Genomic DNA, 19,214 nt, shown 5'->3' with positions numbered 1-19,214 from the left:
GTTTAGGCTTTTATTGGTAATTGCAGTCTCACTTAAACCCAGCAGCAACAGCTAAAGTTCAATTAATGCATGCAGGAATCTAGTGTTTATTATTTGGAAAAAATGGAAAACTGGTCCACAATGGCTTGGGGACCTAGACATTGAAAGACTGGATACCTAAAGGGTTTGTCAAATGACTATAAGTGAAATAATTTGCATTATATAAATAAATACATTTGTCTTAGCATTAATAATTCAAACGTTTATAAAACGTTCTCAGACCATTTCAGGTTTTCCACTTGTTGTTGTTTCGGTTTTTGTTGTTTTAGTTGTTTTAGTTTTTGTTTTAGTTTTCTCATGAATTTACTCACTGTGCACCACAAAATTCAACATTCAAAATATTCTGAGTGGGACTGAACCATCAAAGGCATAGAAAGTCTAACTAACATGTTTTCTTTCAACTGCTGTTCTTTCAAGTAACTGGGGGTTGTGTTTTGGACACACTCAGGGACGCTGGAAAGTTCCTGTCCGCTCAGTTGTGATGTTCTGAATGCTGAAACGTTTCGGCTGGTCATGTTTCAAGATGCTGCAGAATAAAAAGCTCTTTATTTAGAGGTATAAGCACCTAAGATCATCACAGTCAGATATGGGTTTACTCACATTAGTTTATTTACAGTTATAACAGTTATCAAGTATTAGTGTAATATGTAGTGCCCAAAAAAAGCTTAACCAAAAAATACACATTTACACAAATGTACGCATTGATCAGTTTAAAGCTCATCTGCCTCTCACCTATTTCTACACATCACCCAAAAAACATCTGTGGTTGGTTATTGTGCATGACAGTCCAACAGCCTTTCCTGTCAAAGTAGGTGGCTCTGGGCCAGTGATGTACTGCGTTCTCTGCTCAAGACTATTTGGTGAGAGTTGTCCAGTGGCACCACAGAGAGAGCTTCACTACAATGTACTACTATGATATAGTGACATTAGTAAAGTTGTTACATGCAGGCCTAAACTCTGTAAAATGAATCAGGTTGCGTGTCTTTCAGGAAGCGCGAATGAGGTACACTTTGCTTCCTCCTCGTAGACTGGGGTACTCGCTCACAGCTTTCATCACATCCAGTTGTTCCCCTGCAAGTAAAAACAGGTATGCATCGGAGTTACTAAGATACACAAATATATATACACAAATATATATACACACATATATATGTTCATTCAGCAGTGCATGGACTGATTCATTCTTTATAGATCATTCTGGCCATTTTAATATTCACCTTTAAAAACAAGATTCATTTTTTCTGGTTTCTTTCCAGCCCAGTTGCATGCCTCCTGCAGCAAGACTGACATCTTCTCTGCAGGGAATATAAAAAATATCTTGGTTTTCCCAGCACAAACCACATGAACGCTCTTCTTGTCCACATCGCCAGTGTTCTCAGGTGTGACACATGAATAGAAGGTAATCTCAGCTCTTTGTGTGTTTGTTGTGATTTCTGGAATAGAGAAAAAGTGATTGTTCTATGAGACAAACTGTGGTTTGGAGAAATGTAGGGTGGTGGAAAATGGGATATTAGCATTTATTCTACCCAACTCACTTTCACTCTGAATGTGTGGAAGGTCATCTGTCCCAGTTGCAGATCTTGCAGATGGGCTTTCAGTTGGAAAGATTGTCTCTGTCCTTGGTGTGTCCGTTGTGATGTCTGAAATAGAGAAATGTGATACTGCATTCTAAACAAACTCTGACTAAGGGAAGTTTAGCTAAGTGAGAAACTCTACATAACTTACTTTCCTTCGGTTCCAGTAGATTTGAGTCTAGATTGGCCTGCTGTATGTCTGTCACTTCTGGGGGGTGACGTTTCTGCAAATCAGTGAATAAGGCCTTTGTTATGAAGTGGAGTTATTTTTATTTAGTTATTTTTTTTTAGTCTCATCACGGTAAGGACACAGTTATGGATTTCTGTTGTGTCAGTGTCAGTCACTTGTAGATATAGAAAATAGTCTCAAATCAGAGCCAGTTTGGAAGTTTTTTTTTTTTTTAGTTAAGCAATTGGGATTAGGACCTTATTCTGCAGACAAAAGACAGGCATGCATTCCAAGTAATAATACATGATCTGTTGTTGTCAATAGAATTTACTTCACTTAATTACTTCATTTTTGCAGTGATGTCTACTGTAAGTTCCATAAAACAAGTGTTAATGGTGTCTACTAAAGTGAGTGATCAGAAACAAGATAAGAACTTAAAAAGATAAGAACAAGATAAGAGCTGCTGGAGCAGTCAAAGTGGAACCCTTCACAGTCATCTGAGCTGAACAACATAATGTTAATTAAACACTGTCCTTTCTATATGTGCCATCCAATGGCTTTTCATTTAGTCATTAGTATAAAGGTTTGACATGCTTTAAAGCATTTAGCCTCCTTGGGTAACATACAGGAGTGATATAAAACCCTGTTTTTGTTTCATCACTGACACACAGAGAGAATTAAATCACTGAAGTAAGTTCTTATGTTAACTGTTTCTTTCTGTTTGTTTGAATTTCCCTCAGTGCATTTTAAAGGTGGAATTTTAGTAGATCAAATATGATGTAATTATATTTACATGCTAATAAACTAAACTGAATCTTGGGAATATTTGTAATATTTGTAAGATATTAATTGAAAGATACTGCTATTTAAACGATACTGTAAATATTACACCAGAGGTGACTATTTACAATAATCCTGAATTTATGAGAAGTAACAGAATGTTTATCCTCCTCTGATGGTAAAAGAATACCTTACCTCACTTGAGATAGAGCTGGATTTGTTTTCCATGATGATTAGTCTTTTTCTTTCTCCTACGTCCTATGTCCTGGGAATCTCAAGATGAATGAAACCACTTCTCTGGGCTCAGCCGCTTTATCACTTCTACTATTTTTACTTTCGGTTTTAATGACTGGGAACCCCAGGAACACTTGCAACTAATGAATGCAGTAGCTAGTTTTTGTCACAGAGACATGAAGACAGCTCTAATTTCTTTGTTTATTAAGTAGGAAAAGGGTGGAGATCTGTCTGTTACCATAGTGTTATTCTTGTGTACAGTGATTCCAGGTTTGGGGGAAACCCAGAGGGTAAATCCCTGGTCTGGGGAGGAATATTGGGGATTTTTCACTTTGATAAATGCCTCCATGGGATGTCTTTAAATATGGACGGGTGAGGCTTAAATTAAGCTCCTGCTCATCTTGGCAAGAATACAGCAGGCCATGGAGAGTTCAAACCATTATCATTCCAGGTCACAAAATGCAGTACTATAGTACTACTGTATATATATATAAGTACTGTATGCTTTGTTGGAGTAAAAGTCTCCAGGGGAGGCTTTCAGCAAGATTTTGGAAACACATCTGTGTCAGCAACGGGTACAACTTAAAGTAGCTGATCATCTAACATCTCACTAACACTCACTAACGATGAATGCAATCAGATCCTTGCAGCAAAATGCTCTAAAATCTAGTAGAAAGCCTTTCCTGGACAGTTTTTTGTAAGACCCCTTGAAACAATGAATGAGCAGGTGTCCCAATACTTTTGTCTATATACCATAATTATATACATATATATATATACATTTTACACGCTGTGAACTCTAATGACCGAAAACTGCCTCTGAAAGTGTCGTGAGGTATTCGGCATGGCCCGGTCTACCTCTTCAATGTTAATAATGGAGCATGTCAGATTAATACCCACATAAATGTCCAGACCCAGAGTTTCACACTCCCTCCACTGTTTTTTTTTTTTATCCAAGGTCAGTTTAGACTAGATGGGATAGCTTTCACAATCCTTGTACTAGGAAGTATACTGCATGCAAAAATGTACAAAAATAATAGATGTAATAACAATGTGTTCTTTATATTTCATCTAATCTAATTTAGTGTTTTATTTTTAGACTGGTTTGCAGTTTTAGTCACTCTGGAGCCTATAGACAATTTCTCAGTTTTACTTTCAATTTGAGTGATGTTTAGGCAGCATAGTATTGGAACTAAAATTACAATCTGTGCTCTCGTAGCACAGCATTTGTTTACTTTACAGCTGTATACAACCGGCAGGATGTACAAATGGATGATGATGTTTAGTGGTTTTGCCTGTATTTGTACCTGTTTATTCATCAAAGACTCTGGAAAGAAAGGTAAGAAGATGCAGTACTTCCTGAAAGTCAGTCTATTTGAATGTTGGCCTCATAAAAAGGTTTTATGATCACTGTGACTTTGCTTCCTAGAGCACGTAGTATCATGATGCCTTCTCACAGTCTGACACCGTATGTTAGCATTTAGGTTAGCATAATGTTTCTTTATTTATTTATTTACACACCCCTATATGCCAACATATGTTTAGCAGTTTTGTGTGTAATGTTTGTACATTGTTCTTTGTATTAGTTTCATTGTGGTTGGGCATTTATTGTATGCAGGCCAATTGTACAGATGTGTGCTTGGATGCCTTGTTGTTAATGTTAGACCCTCGTCTAAGTCGAAGAGTTTAAGAGGTCAAAAACATGAAACAATGTGTGGAAACAAGATAGTAAATGATCTCATTCCCATGTCTTACTAAGTGATGGTTATGCCTTGATACCATGCCTTATTACTTTATTATTTATTTATTTACAAGAAGTAATAGAGGGAGAGAGTAATTAAATCAATTTTATTATACAATATTATTTAAAATAAATATACATCCATCCATACATACATACATCTGTGACAAGCAAACCAGGCTCTCGATTCAGTAGTTACAGTTTGTGACTGGATCAGGCCTAGGTTTCAGCTGTGAATGCCACTAATGAAAAGAATGCCTAGCTTAACTAAGACCCAAAACCATCAATACATATGCAGTGCTCCCTCTTACCTAGCATATCTAACAAGGGTCTCCTGTATGTTGTACTATGTATAGGTGCACCAAGCTAACCTAAACGTTCCCCTATGCTTACAGCTGACTCAGCCTTTTTTGGCTTGCATTTTTGCCATTGTACCAAACTCGTACAAACCACAATGTCCTAACCATGGAGTGAACTGTGCCATGTACCAAAGTACCATGCTCAGTCCTACCCTGTGTGTAGAATGAAATGCAGAGCACTTTGCTTCCACTTTGTATTCTGAAGTAATCTTTCTTTGTTTTCATCCCACAAAACAACAAATATAGCTAATAATTTGAGCTGGAGATGGTGCTGTACAATAATGTTGAAGTGTTAGTTACCAGATCAGGCAAACCCAGCTCCAAACATATGTGGGTACTTCATATATGTCAGTAATTAACTGTTGACTTAATGCGTGTAGACCAGACCTGGCATGTTGAATGGCTGTTTGGTGAGAGACTGGTATCCTGTGGCACAATGGCGAGCACTTCACTATTTAAATATTGTAGGGACATCAGAAAAGTTGTACACACATGAAGCACGTCTGTGTTTTGATTTGGTCTAAAAGTCTAAAACGGGATTACATTTGACTGACTTTGGATTGAGCAAAGTCACTGTAGACCAGAAAGTTCTCTCAAAACGGGATAAATCTACAAAGACATCTGCAAAAGCATCCGCTTCATTAATGCAGCGTCCATCCAGGAGCTGCCAGGCTGGTGTGAGCCAGAGTCAGGACTGAGGGGTCAGAGAGCAGAGCTCGAAGAGATGCTCAGCCGCCAGAGAACTAGAGAGTGGAGAACACCGCCACTTCGACGCTGGTGGTAGAAGAGCGCTGGAACATGGATTTGTAGGGCTGATTTTGATCAGATCGACGAACACAGACTGGGGATTACCCGACGAAAGGAGGAAAGCACCCCGAAGCACACAGCGTCTCTGCTTCACCTAGAAAGAACTACGGAATAACAGCACGGACAAAACGAGAAGCTGAAACGGGGTAAGCTTTCACTGTCTTGGCTCTGCTGCCATCTACTGGGTGTATTTTTTAAATGCCCTGTATTCCGGGTGTCCAATCCTGTCTGTACAGGGCAGATGTGTCTGCAGGTCTTTACTCCATAAACCAGCAGCACAGCGGATTCCACTAGTTTGAGCAATTGGCTTTTGCTTGAATTAAAGGTCTGCAGACACAAAATTAGACACCCCTGCTTTACCTAGACTCACTCTATCTTGATCCTGAAGTCAGTTCCGACTTGTCAAGCACGTAAGAAATAAAGACACGTGAAGCAGCTGAGTTATGACCCTAGCTACCCCCGCCGGCATCACAGCACGCAAACGCCATTTAATATCCCAAGGACTGTTTTGTAAGAGCAATCTATCGTTAGACGAGAAAATCAGGGGAGAGCGCGAACGCAGTCCCCCACTACCAGAAATTATGCAGTCGAGATTCCCACATTTGGGGAATTCGCAGGGGTCAGCACAACCGGAGTGCAATGGTTGAGCCTCACCCTGGGTGAACCACCTTCTTGATCATGGTATCTCCCCTGCCAGGTAAGTATGAGTTCTTGATATTACATGGAGCGCAGTCACCATCGGCTCTACTCTGTATCTAGACGGTAAAGATTAATTACGGCATATTCACCCAATTAATCATTAAAATCCACAATAACACATTGAACACATTGTAGTTCTCTACAATTATCTAGATGAGGCTAAATCTGTGTTTTTTAACCATATACACGCAATGTGCTGTTCCCATGATGCACCGCGTGTGATCATCGCGTGACCATCCACTCGCCACTCGAACACGGTTTCACGTTTATATCGGTGCACTAAAACGAGCACCACACCCAAAGCGCACACACACGCACACACACACACACACACAGACAGACAGACAGACTCGATGTGAATATCTACAGCTTGTTTGCATTAATAAACCGAAAGAGAACTGCAGGCTTTGCTCGCTTTTTTTCCCGTCAGCAGATTCAACACGGAGCTAGATATGTCCAGATAACAAACCTCTCACTGTTTCACGCGTAGATATATTTTTGCAGTTTTTAATTTTAACAGCAGCTCATGATCCTCCTGCATGGCATCGCAAACACCCCCCCCCCACACACACACACACACACACACACGCTCTTTTTTTAACCGATGAAAAGGGGGTGCACCGTTCCCGGAAGTACTGCAATACCGGATCGATGCGTGGAGTGGACGGAGCAAGCCCCTATTCCATCTCCCTGCTCCAAAAATCAATTTAATATATGGTCCCCGGGTAGGGGAACTATCAGATATTAAACTGATAAGAACAGATTTTTCTTTCGAAAAAAGTTTTATTGTCACAATTTCAGTTCATTTCCATTTCATTCATTTCACAACATTTTAAAAAGCTTTTCTTTTTACAATCGTATTTCATCTTAATAAATCATTTTATAAAACCAATAGATAAGATCATTTTTACACATAAAAGTCAGTTAAGAGCAGAGATCAGTAAAAACATTCAATAAAAGCTTTCGTGTGTGTGTGTGTGTAAAAGTCCAGTTAGGTTTTCTTTAAAAAGTGAAATACAATTACAATAAAAGCTTATACAAGTTTCAATAAATAAATGGGATAAATAAGACAATAAATATTCAATAAATAAATAAATAAACAAATAAATATTCATTCAGTAAAATCAGTTCAGTCTAAAAGTCTTTGCTAAAACAGTCTCTTTGTGCAGGACCGGGGTGAGCCACTATCAAGCTGGCACCACCTCGCTCCCCAGAAGTCGCGATGCTTCAGTGTCCGGGCTCAGCGGAGATCCTCCCCTGTGCCCGCTGCTCCTTTCTTGGTTGCGGTCTTGCCGGGTGCATCTACGGGAGCCAGCGACCGTGGTGGTCTGGACCCCCCTGCGTGTGACCCCGGCCCCCTCCTCCGAATGTCGGCGTGCGGTGTCCCCTGCAGCGATGATGTAACCAGCGCAGATAGAGCGTGCAGGGGCACCGTCACTCGCTTCCCCACCAGCAGGTTGCGGGAGGTCCACAGGGCGGCCTTCACGCCGTTAAGGGTGAGCCAGAGCGCTGTAAACTCTGCAGCTGGTAGTCGGTCTATGCCCTGGCCCACCCCGTTTACCGCTAGCCGGTAAACTGACGGCTGGACCTCCCCTGCTGGCAGGCTCGGGCATTGCAGGGGGCCGGTTATGGCCCACAGGTCCCTCGCCACGCTGCACTCCCAGAGCACGTGCCGCACGGTCTCTGGTTCGCCACACCCAGGCCGTGGGCACGTGGGGTTGGACGCCATTCCCCGAGAGTGCATCACGGCCCTGACCGGGAGGATCTCATGGGCCGCCATCCACGACAGGTCTTTGTGCTTGTTCTGGAGAGCGGGGTGGGCTGCGTTCCTCCAAACTGCCTTGGCCTCACTTAGTGTGAGGCCGGGAACTGGGCTCACCTCTTCCCGGTCCTGCACAAGAGAGACTGATAAGAACAGATACTACACTTGATCTTAGCCAAAAGGCCGAGAAGCGATACCCACAAAGGTTCCCAACTAGGCGGGTCATTCTTTAAAATACTAAACACGAAGACAGCGAAACTCCTTCAGTCCAGAGTCACTCTGAGAAGACCCAGGAGATCGCTGATGGGTCGGTTTTGACTCGTTGAATGGTGCACGGTAAACGATTATCCCCTCAACATGTAAAAGTCAGAGGAAATGTTAATGAGCTGCAGGACTGACCAATCACAAACGAGGACTCGCATTTTTTTAGTGCACAGATTTTAAACCTCATTTTTCCACAGAACGTCATTTTAAAGCTGACTAATGATAAACCCCCAATTAACTCAGCCACCACCAAGGCAGCAAAACTACAGGAGAATGGTTTGAGGGGGGTGTTTTGTAATCGAGTAGCGCCTTTCTGCGGCCAAACGAGGTACTGCAGGGGAAATACTGTCCATGGTTTTCTCGGAGACACGAAAAATATTAAATAAACACTAAGAGCAAAATAATAATTCAACCGTAAAAACATTGGGAGAGGACAGACCTGCAGTTTATTAGCAGAACAGAGGAGAGTGAAGCTGGCTTGCCACGTGGCACCTTTTAAAGCCACAAATTCAGGATGAGAATCGTTTCAACACACAGTACAACTTTCAAACCAGTAACAGCTTTAATATCAATCACAAGTACCTAGAACATACATTTAGTTTTTTAATTTATATTAAAAATACATAAAGTCTAAAATATCCTACAAAAATACATAATAATAATAATAAAAATAATAATAATAAATGAAATATGAGAACATATTGCTATTAAGACTTAATACTTATCACCTGTAAAAGTGAATTGGGACACAGTAAAGGTCAGATTTGCTGCACCGCCCCTGGAGACTAAAGGTGATGAGGGCTCGTTTAGATGGTTGATTTCACGTGTTGGCAGTTTATACTGTTTTTTTTAAATCAAATTAAACAATAATGCATTTTTTAAACAGGAAGTTCAGGCTTTTATTGGTAATTGCAGTCTCACTTAAACCCAGCAGCAACAGCTAAAGTTCAATTAATGCATGCAGGAATCTAGTGTTTATTATTTGGGAAAAAATGGAAAACTGGTCCACAATGGCTTGGGGACCTAGACATTGAAAGACTGGATACCTAAAGGGTTTGTCAAATGACTATAAGTGAAATAATTTGCATTATATAAATAAATACATTTGTCATAGCATTAATAATTCGAACGTTTATAAAACGTTCTCAGACCATTTCAGGTTTTCCACTTGTTGTTGTTTCGGTTTTTGTTGTTTTAGTTGTTTTAGTTTTTGTTTTAGTTTTCTCATGAATTTATTCACTGTGCACCACAATGACAAAAAACACATCTTTGGACCAAAATATTTGTTTTGCAAACCTTTTGTTATGACACTTACAATGAAACTCACTTCAATATCAATAGTCCTTGAGATGCTTTTACAACTTGACTGGTTTTAATGTGCCAGAGCCTACAGGATCTAAGCCTATAGCTTTACATAATGTCTATTGTAATAGTGTCCTGCATCCTCTAGTGTTTATTTTCTCATTGGCTGGCTGGTTTGCACAGTGGGGCTCATTCAGTTTCACTTTCCATTTGAGAGATGTTTAAAGTCTCTAGCTGATAAAGAATGACCAGAACTTCTCTGAAAACAAAGCTGTTTATTGTTTTTTTTTTTTTTTTTGCTGAGTGGGACTGAACCATCAAAGGCATAGAAAGTCTAACTTACATGTTTTCTTTCAACTGCTGTTCTTTCAAGTAACTGGGGGTTGTGTTTTGGACACACTCAGGGACGCTGGAAAGTTCCTGTCTGCTCAGTTGTGATGTTCTGAATGCTGAAACGTTTCGGCTGGTCATGTTTCTAGATGCTGCAGAATAAAAAGCTATTTATTTAGAGGTATAAGCACCTAAGATCATCACAGTCAGATATGGGTTTACTCACATTAGTTTATTTACAGTTATAACAGTTATCAAGTATTAGTGTAATATGTAGTGCCCAAAAAAAGCTTAACCAAAAAATACACATTTACACAAATGTACGCATTGATCAGTTTAAAGCTCATCTGCCTCTCACCTATTTCTACACATCACCCAAAAAACATCTGTGGTTGGTTATTGTGCATGACAGTCCAACGGCCTTTCCTGTCAAAGTAGGTGGCTCTGGGCCAGTGATGTACTGCGTTCTCTGCTCAAGACTATTTGGTGAGAGTTGTCCAGTGGCACCACAGAGAGAGCTTCACTACAATGTACTACTATGATATAGTGACATTAGTAAAGTTGTTACATGCAGGCCTAAACTCTGTAAAATGAATCAGGTTGCGTGTCTTTCAGGAAGCGCGAATGAGGTTCACTTTGCTTCCTCCTTGTAGACTGGGGTACTCGCTCACAGCTTTCATCACATCCAGTTTTTCTCCTGCAGATAAACAACAACAACAACAAACATATGGATCAGGATTATGTTGCTGCACATATGTATATTTACTTATATATATATATATATATATTTACTTGTATATTTACTTTTTTATACAGTAGTGCGTGGATTAACTGAATTCATTCATGGATATAGACCATACTGGGCTTAGTATTTTATATTCACCTTCAAATACAAGATTCATTTGCTCTGGCTTCTTTCCAGCCCAGTTGCAGGCCTCCTGAAGCAAGACTGAGATCTTCTCTGCAGGGAATATAAAGAATTCTTCGGATTTTCCAGCACTACACACATAAATGTTCCTCCTGGCCACCTCGTCACCTTTCTGCAAATCAGTGAATAAGGCCTTTGTTATGAAGTGGAGTTATTTTTGGAATCTACGCCAAGTCTCATCACAGTAAGGACACAGTTATGGATTTCTGTTGTGTCAGTGTCAGTCACTTGTAGACATAGAGAATAGTCTCAAATCAGAGCCAGTTTGGAAGTATTTTTTTTTTAGTTTAGCAATTGGGATTAGGACCTTATTCTGCAGACAAAAGACAGGCACGCATTCCAAGTAATAATACATGATCTGTTGTTGTCAATAGAATTTACTTCACTTAATTACTTCTTTTTTGCAGTGATGTCTACTGTAAGTTCCATAAAACAAGTGTTAATGGTGTCTACTAAAGTGAGTGATCAGAAATAAGATAAGAACTTAACAAGATAAGAACAAAATAAGAGCTGCTGGAGCAGTCAAAGTGGAACCCTTCACAGTCATCTGAGCTGAACAACATACTGTTAATTAAACACTGTCCTTTCTATATGTGCCATCCAATGGCTTTTCATTTAGTCATTAGTATAAAGTTTTGACATGCTTTAAAGCATTTAGCCTCCTTGGGTAACATACAGGAGTGATATAAAACCCTGTTTTTGTTTCATCACTGACACACAGAGAGAATTAAATCACTGAAGTAAGTTCTTATGTTAACTGTTTCTTTCTGTTTGTTTGAATTTCCCTCAGTGCATTTTAAAGCTGGAATTTTAGTAGATCAAATATGATGTAATTATATTTACATGCTAATAAACTAAACTGAATCTTGGGAATATTTGTAATATTTGTAAGATATTAATTGAAAGATACTGCTATTTAAACGATACTGTAAATATTACACCAGAGGTGACTATTTACAATAATCCTGAATTTATGAGAAGTAACAGAATGTTTATCCTCGTCTGATGGTAAAAGAATACCTTACCTCACTTGAGATAGAGCTGGATTTGTTTTCCATGATGATTAGTCTTTTTCTTTCTCCTACGTCCTATGTCCTGGGAATCTCAAGATGAATGAAACCACTTCTCTGGGCTCAGCCGCTTTATCACTTCTACTATTTTTACTTTCGGTTTTAATGACTGGGAACCCCAGGAACACTTGCAACTAATGAATGCAGTAGCTAGTTTTTGTCACAGAGACATGAAGACAGCTCTAATTTCTTTGTTTATTAAGTAGGAAAAGGGTGGAGATCTGTCTGTTACCATAGTGTTATTCTTGTGTACAGTGATTCCAGGTTTGGGGGAAACCCAGAGGGTAAATCCCTGGTCTGGGGAGGAATATTGGGGATTTTTCACTTTGATAAATGCCTCCATGGGATGTCTTTAAATATGGACGGGTGAGGCTTAAATTAAGCTCCTGCTCATCTTGGCAAGAATACAGCAGGCCATGGAGAGTTCAAACCATTATCATTCCAGGTCACAAAATGCAGTACTATAGTACTACTGTATATATATATAAGTACTGTATGCTTTGTTGGAGTAAAAGTCTCCAGGGGAGGCTTTCAGCAAGATTTTGGAAACACATCTGTGTCAGCAACGGGTACAACTTAAAGTAGCTGATCATCTAACATCTCACTAACACTCACTAACGATGAATGCAATCAGATCCTTGCAGCAAAATGCTCTAAAATCTAGTAGAAAGCCTTTCCTGGACAGTTTTTTGTAAGACCCCTTGAAACAATGAATGAGCAGGTGTCCCAATACTTTTGTCTATATACCATAATTATATACATATATATATATATACATTTTACACGCTGTGAACTCTAATGACCAAAAACTGCCTCTGAAAGTGTCGTGAGGTATTCGGCATGGCCCGGTCTACCTCTTCAATGTTAATAATGGAGCATGTCAGATTAATACCCACATAAATGTCCAGACCCAGAGTTTCACACTCCCTCCACTGTTTTTTTTTTTTATCCAAGGTCAGTTTAGACTAGATGGGATAGCTTTCACAATCCTTGTACTAGGAAGTATACTGCATGCAAAAATGTACAAAAATAATAGATGTAATAACAATGTGTTCTTTATATTTCATCTAATCTAATTTAGTGTTTTATTTTTAGACTGGTTTGCAGTTTTAGTCACTCTGGAGCCTATAGACAATTTCTCAGTTTTACTTTCAATTTGAGTGATGTTTAGGCAGCATAGTATTGGAACTAAAATTACAATCTGTGCTCTCGTAGCACAGCATTTGTTTACTTTACAGCTGTATACAACTGGCAGGATGTACAAATGGATGATGATGTTTAGTGGTTTTGCCTGTATTTGTACCTGTTTATTCATCAAAGACTCTGGAAAGAAAGGTAAGAAGATGCAGTACTTCCTGAAAGTCAGTCTATTTGAATGTTGGCCTCATAAAAAGGTTTTATGATCACTGTGACTTTGCTTCCTAGAGCACGTAGTATCATGATGCCTTCTCACAGTCTGACACCGTATGTTAGCATTTAGGTTAGCATAATGTTTCTTTATTTATTTATTTACACACCCCTATATGCCAACATATGTTTAGCAGTTTTGTGTGTAATGTTTGTACATTGTTCTTTGTATTAGTTTCATTGTGGTTGGGCATTTATTGTATGCAGGCCAATTGTACAGATGTGTGCTTGGATGCCTTGTTCAAAGTTAATGTTAGACCCTCGTCTAAGTCGAAGAGTTTAAGTGGTCAAAAACATGAAACAATGTGTGGAAACAAGATAGTAAATGATCTCATTCCCACGTCTTACTAAGTGATGGTTATGCCTTGATACCATGCCTTTTTACTTTATTATTTATTTATTTACAAGAAGTAATAGAGGGAAAGAGTAATTAAATCAATTTTATTATACAACATTATTTAAAATAAATATACATCCATCCATACATACATACATCTGTGACAAGCAAACCAGGCTCTCGATTTAGTAGTTACAGTTTGTGACTGGATCAGGCCTAGGTTTCAGCTGTGAATGCCACTAATGAAAAGAATGCCTAGCTTAACTAAGACCCAAAACCATCAATACATATGCAGTGCTCCCTCTTACCTAGCATATCTAACAAGGGTCTCCTGTATGTTGTACTATGTATAGGTGCACCAAGCTAACCTAAACGTTCCCCTATGCTTACAGCTGACTCAGCCTTTTTTGGCTTGCATTTTTGCCATTGTACCAAACTCGTACAAACCACAATGTCCTAACCATGGAGTGAACTGTGCCATGTACCAAAGTACCATGCTCAGTCCTACCCTGTGTGTAGAATGAAATGCAGAGCACTTTGCTTCCACTTTGTATTCTGAAGTAATCTTTCTTTGTTTTCATCCCACAAAACAACAAATATAGCTAATAATTTGAGCTGGAGATGGTGCTGTACAATAATGTTGAAGTGTTAGTTACCAGATCAGGCAAACCCAGCTCCAAACATATGTGGGTACTTAATATATGTCAGTAATTAACTGTTGACTTAATGCGTGTAGACCAGACCTGGCATGTTGCATGGCTGTTTGGTGAGAGACTGGTATCCTGTGGCATCATGGCGAGCACTTCACTATTTAAATATTGTAGGGACATCAGAAACGTTGTACACTCTGAAATGAAACACAGGTTTTGTGTCTTTCAGGAAGCGCGAATGAGGTTCACTTTGCTTCCTCCTCGTAGACTGGGGTACTCGCTCACAGCTTTCATCACATCCAGTTTTTCTCCTGCAGATAAACAACAACAACAACAAACATATGGATCCGGATTATGTTGCTGCACATATGTATATTTACATATATATATATATATATTTACTTATATATTTACTTGTATATTTACTTTTTTATACAGTAGTGCGTGGATTAACTGAATTAATTGAATTCATTCATGGATATAGACCATACTGGGCTTAGTATTTTATATTCACCTTCAAATACAAGATTCATTTGCTCCGGCTTCTTTCCAGCCCAGTTGCAGGCCTCCTGAAGCAAGACTGAGATCTTCTCTGCAGGGAATATAAAAAATTCTTCGGATTTTCCAGCACTACACACATAAATGTTCCTCCTGGCCACCTCGTCAATGTGATTAGGGCTGATGGATGAAGGGAAGGCAGTCCTCTGTGTGTCCATTGTGATGTCTGTAATAGTGAAATGTGATTGTTCCATGAGACAAACTAAGACTTTTGAGAGAAATTTAGGGTGGTGGAATTGCAATATTTGCCTTAACTTTGCTCAACTCACTTTTACTCTGAATGTGTGCAAGGTCATCCATCCCATTCACAGAACTTGCAGATGAGCTTTTGATTGGATTTGAGTCTACGGCCTGCTGCACATCTGTCGACTTTGTTGATTGACAGGTATTCATCATTAAATAATGAATTTAATCAACAGCTTAATTAGGCCTAGATTCAGTCATGATGGGGACATGCAAATTTCATTTAGGTCACTGAAGTCAGCAATGTCTTATTTAGAATACGGTAACTGTTCCAGGTCAAATATGGTTGTTTAGCAACATTTCAGGTAACAATAAGTATGAATACTGGGCTGTTTGTCATTTTAATATGATATACATGACTTTTTTATTTATAGTAGTGACAAGAGTTTTAAAAAGGTTAGAGCATTAAAAGGTTAATTCCTGTGTTGTAAAGTAGAGACAGTTTCTGTTGTGTGCAGTAGAGAGAGGAACTATGCATGTTCCAGTTTCCAGGTTGCTTTCTCTCTATTGTCTTTTGCACACTAATGCAAAACAATGTGCTTTTACATCAGGTTTTTCCATATCAGGAGTTTCTTCTATGTCTCCAGACAATAGAGCACCCAACTGTCTTCAAAAAGGTACCGTCAAAGCTCAAAACTGCATATTTGATGATAAAGTGTTTTAAAAGATATGACATCTCATGCTTTTTATGATTTTTAAGCCTGCAAGCTTGTTAATATGTGACAAATCTAGAGATACCAGCAAACAGTGTCTCTTCTGAAAACCTTGTCTGTATTCTTTACCTCCTCAGTGCCATTTATTTAGTAGTATTTTACCAGGGTTGTTCACTGTCTGCATAACATTTGCTTGTAATTAAAGGCCCAGTTTAAAGCTTTTATCTGTAACTAGTCTAACAGCCATTGGTTGCTGTTTAATATACAATAGACAAAATAATTTGTTACAATAGACAAATTTTGTAACAAAATGCAAAATAATATTCCACCTTAAAAAGAACTTACCTTTCCATAGATGTAGCTGTAGACATGTCCCATGTTTGCTAATCTTTTCGTTCTGCTGCTTGTCCAACAGCTCAATAGCTTCAGATAACTTCACTTTGTTTGCGGTGCTTTATATATGCTTGGTTTCACTTTCGTTCTGCCATCAACTTCCCAATGGTTTTCCCCCAACAGTACCACTTCACATAAAAGTCTGTCCGAAGGAATGTAAAACATTTTAAATGAGCAGGTGTCTGACAGCGGCTGGTGAATTAAAGTTGCCAGAGAGTTTGGCAGCTGAACCCCGATGGTGCGATGGCCTTGTGCACCACCCTCTGCAGAGCTTTCGGCTCCCGTATCAGGTGGTGATACAGCCCATCAGAATGCTCTACAGGTGTAGAACGTCCTGAGTATGCAGGGGTTCTTCGCCACCTGTGTGGTGTGTTCTGTCCAAGTTCATCAGTAATGTGAACACCAAGGAAACTGAAGTTGCTGACCCTCTCCACAGTGGTCCCATTGATAGAGATGGGGGTTTGCACTCTTTCCTGTTTGTCCCTGTCCCAGGTGGGCATCCATGGAACCCTGATGGGTCCAACATGGAACCAGAGGGCAAAACTTTATGGTTCCCGGATGGGCCTCTGCCCCACATGGGCATTTTAGCTGGGAACAGGCTTTTAGAGGAAGGTTGGGTGCCACAGTTAAAGCAGGGGTTCCTAACACTTGGTCCAGTTCATGAGCAAACCTTTCTTAATTTAAGTGGAAAAAACATAATTATTAAAAGGCGTTTTTAGAAGAACACGGCTACATGATAAAAAAAGGCTGCGTCCCTGGGTGGGCTCGAACCACCAACCTTTCGGTTAACAGCCGAACGCGCTAACCGATTGCGCCACAGAGACTAAGTTGCATAGTGGGTTGGTTTTATGTGTACTTCAATATCAAGGGTAGTATATACAGTATACAGGGCAGTATAGACTAATCTAAAATCTATCAAAAATCTAAACTCGAACATGCGCAGTCGTTATTTTTTCCTTTCTTGTTGAAGCTGTGGATGTTGACTCAGATTTCACAGCATGACCAGGTCTTTTCAGACTGCATTTTAACAAGCACTACATGTTGGCGTTTTAATACGTCAGAGTATACAATCAAACCATGAGTCATTATCCAGTGAAATACAACATAATTGTCGTGGCTGCAAAAACGCAGACCTATATAATAACAATTGTTATTTTGTGGTCACAGATTAGTAACATTTTCAACCCTTGATTCACAGCTGCGCTGCACAGCCCGGCTAGCTCAGTCGGTAGAGCATGAGACTCTTAATCTCAGGGTCGTGGGTTCGAGCCCCACGTTGGGCGCGAGACTTTTTTTTTGTGTGTAATTGTCTTGTGCTGGATTACCCAGTCTATCCTTGGTGCAAAAATCATCTGAAGACCTGCAGATGAAAATGCACCTTTTAAACACAGTTTCAACACACCGATTAGGTTTATTCAGGTCTTGAGCTATCAGTCGACTACAGGACATTCATTCAGTTGGAGTTGTTTTTATTGTGGGTGATGGTTTTTCATGGGACAAACTTAGTGATTTCTTGGCTAGATATTATCAGTACATTGACTTCCAAACCCAAAGAGAACAGACTCGCTAATCACATCTCTGCCCATGCCCTGCCTGCAACCAGACCAAACCAATCGATGGAGCACCGAGGCTATCGGATGGAGCACCGAGGCTATCGGATGGAGCACCGAGGCTATCACATGGCAGTATGTGTGTGTGTGAGAGAGAGAGAGATTTAGGGCAGATTTTGGCAAAACATGACTGAGCTGTTGAAGTGTTGGCTGAGCAGGATATACATATCATGCGCATCATCATGTAAGCCACTGTATGTCATCATTAACAGGAAGAATAAGAAACAACAACGGTCCATAGCCGAGTTAACAGTCCTATTTTAATCCCACATTTCTTCGCGTTTGTCTTCCCGTGTTGTTCGTTGAAGTAGGTTTCTTACGACTCGACGTCGCAGCTCAGTCTCTGTGGCGCAATCGGTTAGCGCGTTCGGCTGTTAACCGAAAGGTTGGTGGTTCGAGCCCACCCAGGGACGAGGCTTCCCTTTTCCAGCCTACAGTTTTGTTGGCTATTCGTAGCTTAACAACAGAGAATGTAGGTGTGTGTTTTAAATGACCACTACACAAATGAACTTCTGTAGATTCAGATTTATTGTCAGTAAAATACAATGTTGTGGCTTTTCCTGTTATAGCATAGTTGTAATGTGTATTAGGAAAGGGTCGTCAGCAGCCCGGCTAGCTCAGTCGGTAGAGCATGAGACTCTTAATCTCAGGGTCGTGGGTTCGAGCCCCACGTTGGGCGCGTTCTTTTCTTATTCTGAGTCGATGAGAAAGGAAATATACATTCCAGTCACAAGAAGCAAGACAAACTGGTTAAACCTTTAATCTCTTAACACATTATCTCCTCTACTTTTCCCACTCACTGCCTCTGACAAGGGCATCCCTTGGGTCTACAAGAAAACGTTCATCTTTATACAAATGCAAAGCAGCTCTAGTCACCATATGTAGAAAAAAGATTTTTTTGCCCTGCTCTCGCCGCAGCCCCCACCCTTGCTTTGTTCCCTGTAACGACTCAGCTTACATGCTGGGGTAGGACTGGGGGAGAGAGAAGGGAGAGGGGGGGGGGGGGGGGGGGGGGGGGGGGGGGGGGGTCTTCACGCTGAAATTCCATGGTCTGAGACCAGAAAGCAGCTCAGTCTCTGTGGCGCAATCGGTTAGCGCGTTCGGCTGTTAACCGAAAGGTTGGTGGTTCGAGCCCACCCAGGGACGGAATTCCTTTTTTCTTTAATCCACAAAATATAAAGATGTTCATCACAGGTAAAAACTCATCAGACAAAGCCAACTCTTCAGTAAAATGCACCATCATTTAAAATTCTTTTGGACACACAAAGATTCAGATATCAGATTAATTTAAGCAGACTTTGATCT

General features: G+C 40.0%; 1 long non-coding RNA gene, 6 other non-coding genes and 2 pseudogenes across 7 annotated transcripts; 4 read left to right on the top strand and 5 right to left on the bottom strand.

Moving 5' to 3' along the window:
• Nucleotides 1-6,244: 6,244 nt before the first annotated feature.
• On the bottom strand, nt 6,245-6,408 carry LOC140563069 (U1 spliceosomal RNA). Its single transcript, XR_011980305.1, has one exon. It is a non-coding gene; the product is annotated as a U1 spliceosomal RNA (small nuclear RNA).
• Nucleotides 6,409-7,012: 604 nt separating this feature from the next.
• On the bottom strand, nt 7,013-7,187 carry LOC140563166 (U2 spliceosomal RNA; annotated as a pseudogene).
• Nucleotides 7,188-8,253: 1,066 nt separating this feature from the next.
• On the bottom strand, nt 8,254-8,359 carry LOC140563171 (U2 spliceosomal RNA; annotated as a pseudogene).
• Nucleotides 8,360-10,042: 1,683 nt separating this feature from the next.
• On the bottom strand, nt 10,043-12,234 carry LOC140561545 (uncharacterized). The gene is made up of 3 exons (XR_011980076.1): nt 12,014-12,234; nt 10,944-11,100; nt 10,043-10,757 (listed from the first exon to the last, which is right to left on the bottom strand). It is a non-coding gene; the product is annotated as an uncharacterized lncRNA (long non-coding RNA).
• Nucleotides 12,235-17,049: 4,815 nt separating this feature from the next.
• Nucleotides 17,050-17,123, bottom strand: trnan-guu (transfer RNA asparagine (anticodon GUU)). The gene has a single exon. It is a non-coding gene; the product is annotated as a tRNA-Asn (tRNA).
• A 386-nt stretch (nt 17,124-17,509) lies between these two features.
• On the top strand, nt 17,510-17,582 carry trnak-cuu (transfer RNA lysine (anticodon CUU)). Its single transcript has one exon. It is a non-coding gene; the product is annotated as a tRNA-Lys (tRNA).
• Nucleotides 17,583-18,248: 666 nt separating this feature from the next.
• On the top strand, nt 18,249-18,322 carry trnan-guu (transfer RNA asparagine (anticodon GUU)). The gene has a single exon. It is a non-coding gene; the product is annotated as a tRNA-Asn (tRNA).
• Nucleotides 18,323-18,515: 193 nt separating this feature from the next.
• On the top strand, nt 18,516-18,588 carry trnak-cuu (transfer RNA lysine (anticodon CUU)). The gene has a single exon. It is a non-coding gene; the product is annotated as a tRNA-Lys (tRNA).
• Nucleotides 18,589-18,981: 393 nt separating this feature from the next.
• On the top strand, nt 18,982-19,055 carry trnan-guu (transfer RNA asparagine (anticodon GUU)). The gene has a single exon. It is a non-coding gene; the product is annotated as a tRNA-Asn (tRNA).
• Nucleotides 19,056-19,214: the final 159 nt, after the last annotated feature.

Source organism: Salminus brasiliensis, chromosome 9, assembly GCF_030463535.1.
Source record: "Salminus brasiliensis chromosome 9, fSalBra1.hap2, whole genome shotgun sequence".
NCBI classification, from domain to species: domain Eukaryota; kingdom Metazoa; phylum Chordata; class Actinopteri; order Characiformes; family Bryconidae; genus Salminus; species Salminus brasiliensis.
Note: the sequence above shows the minus strand (reverse complement) of the source record. Positions and strands in the feature narration are given on the sequence as shown.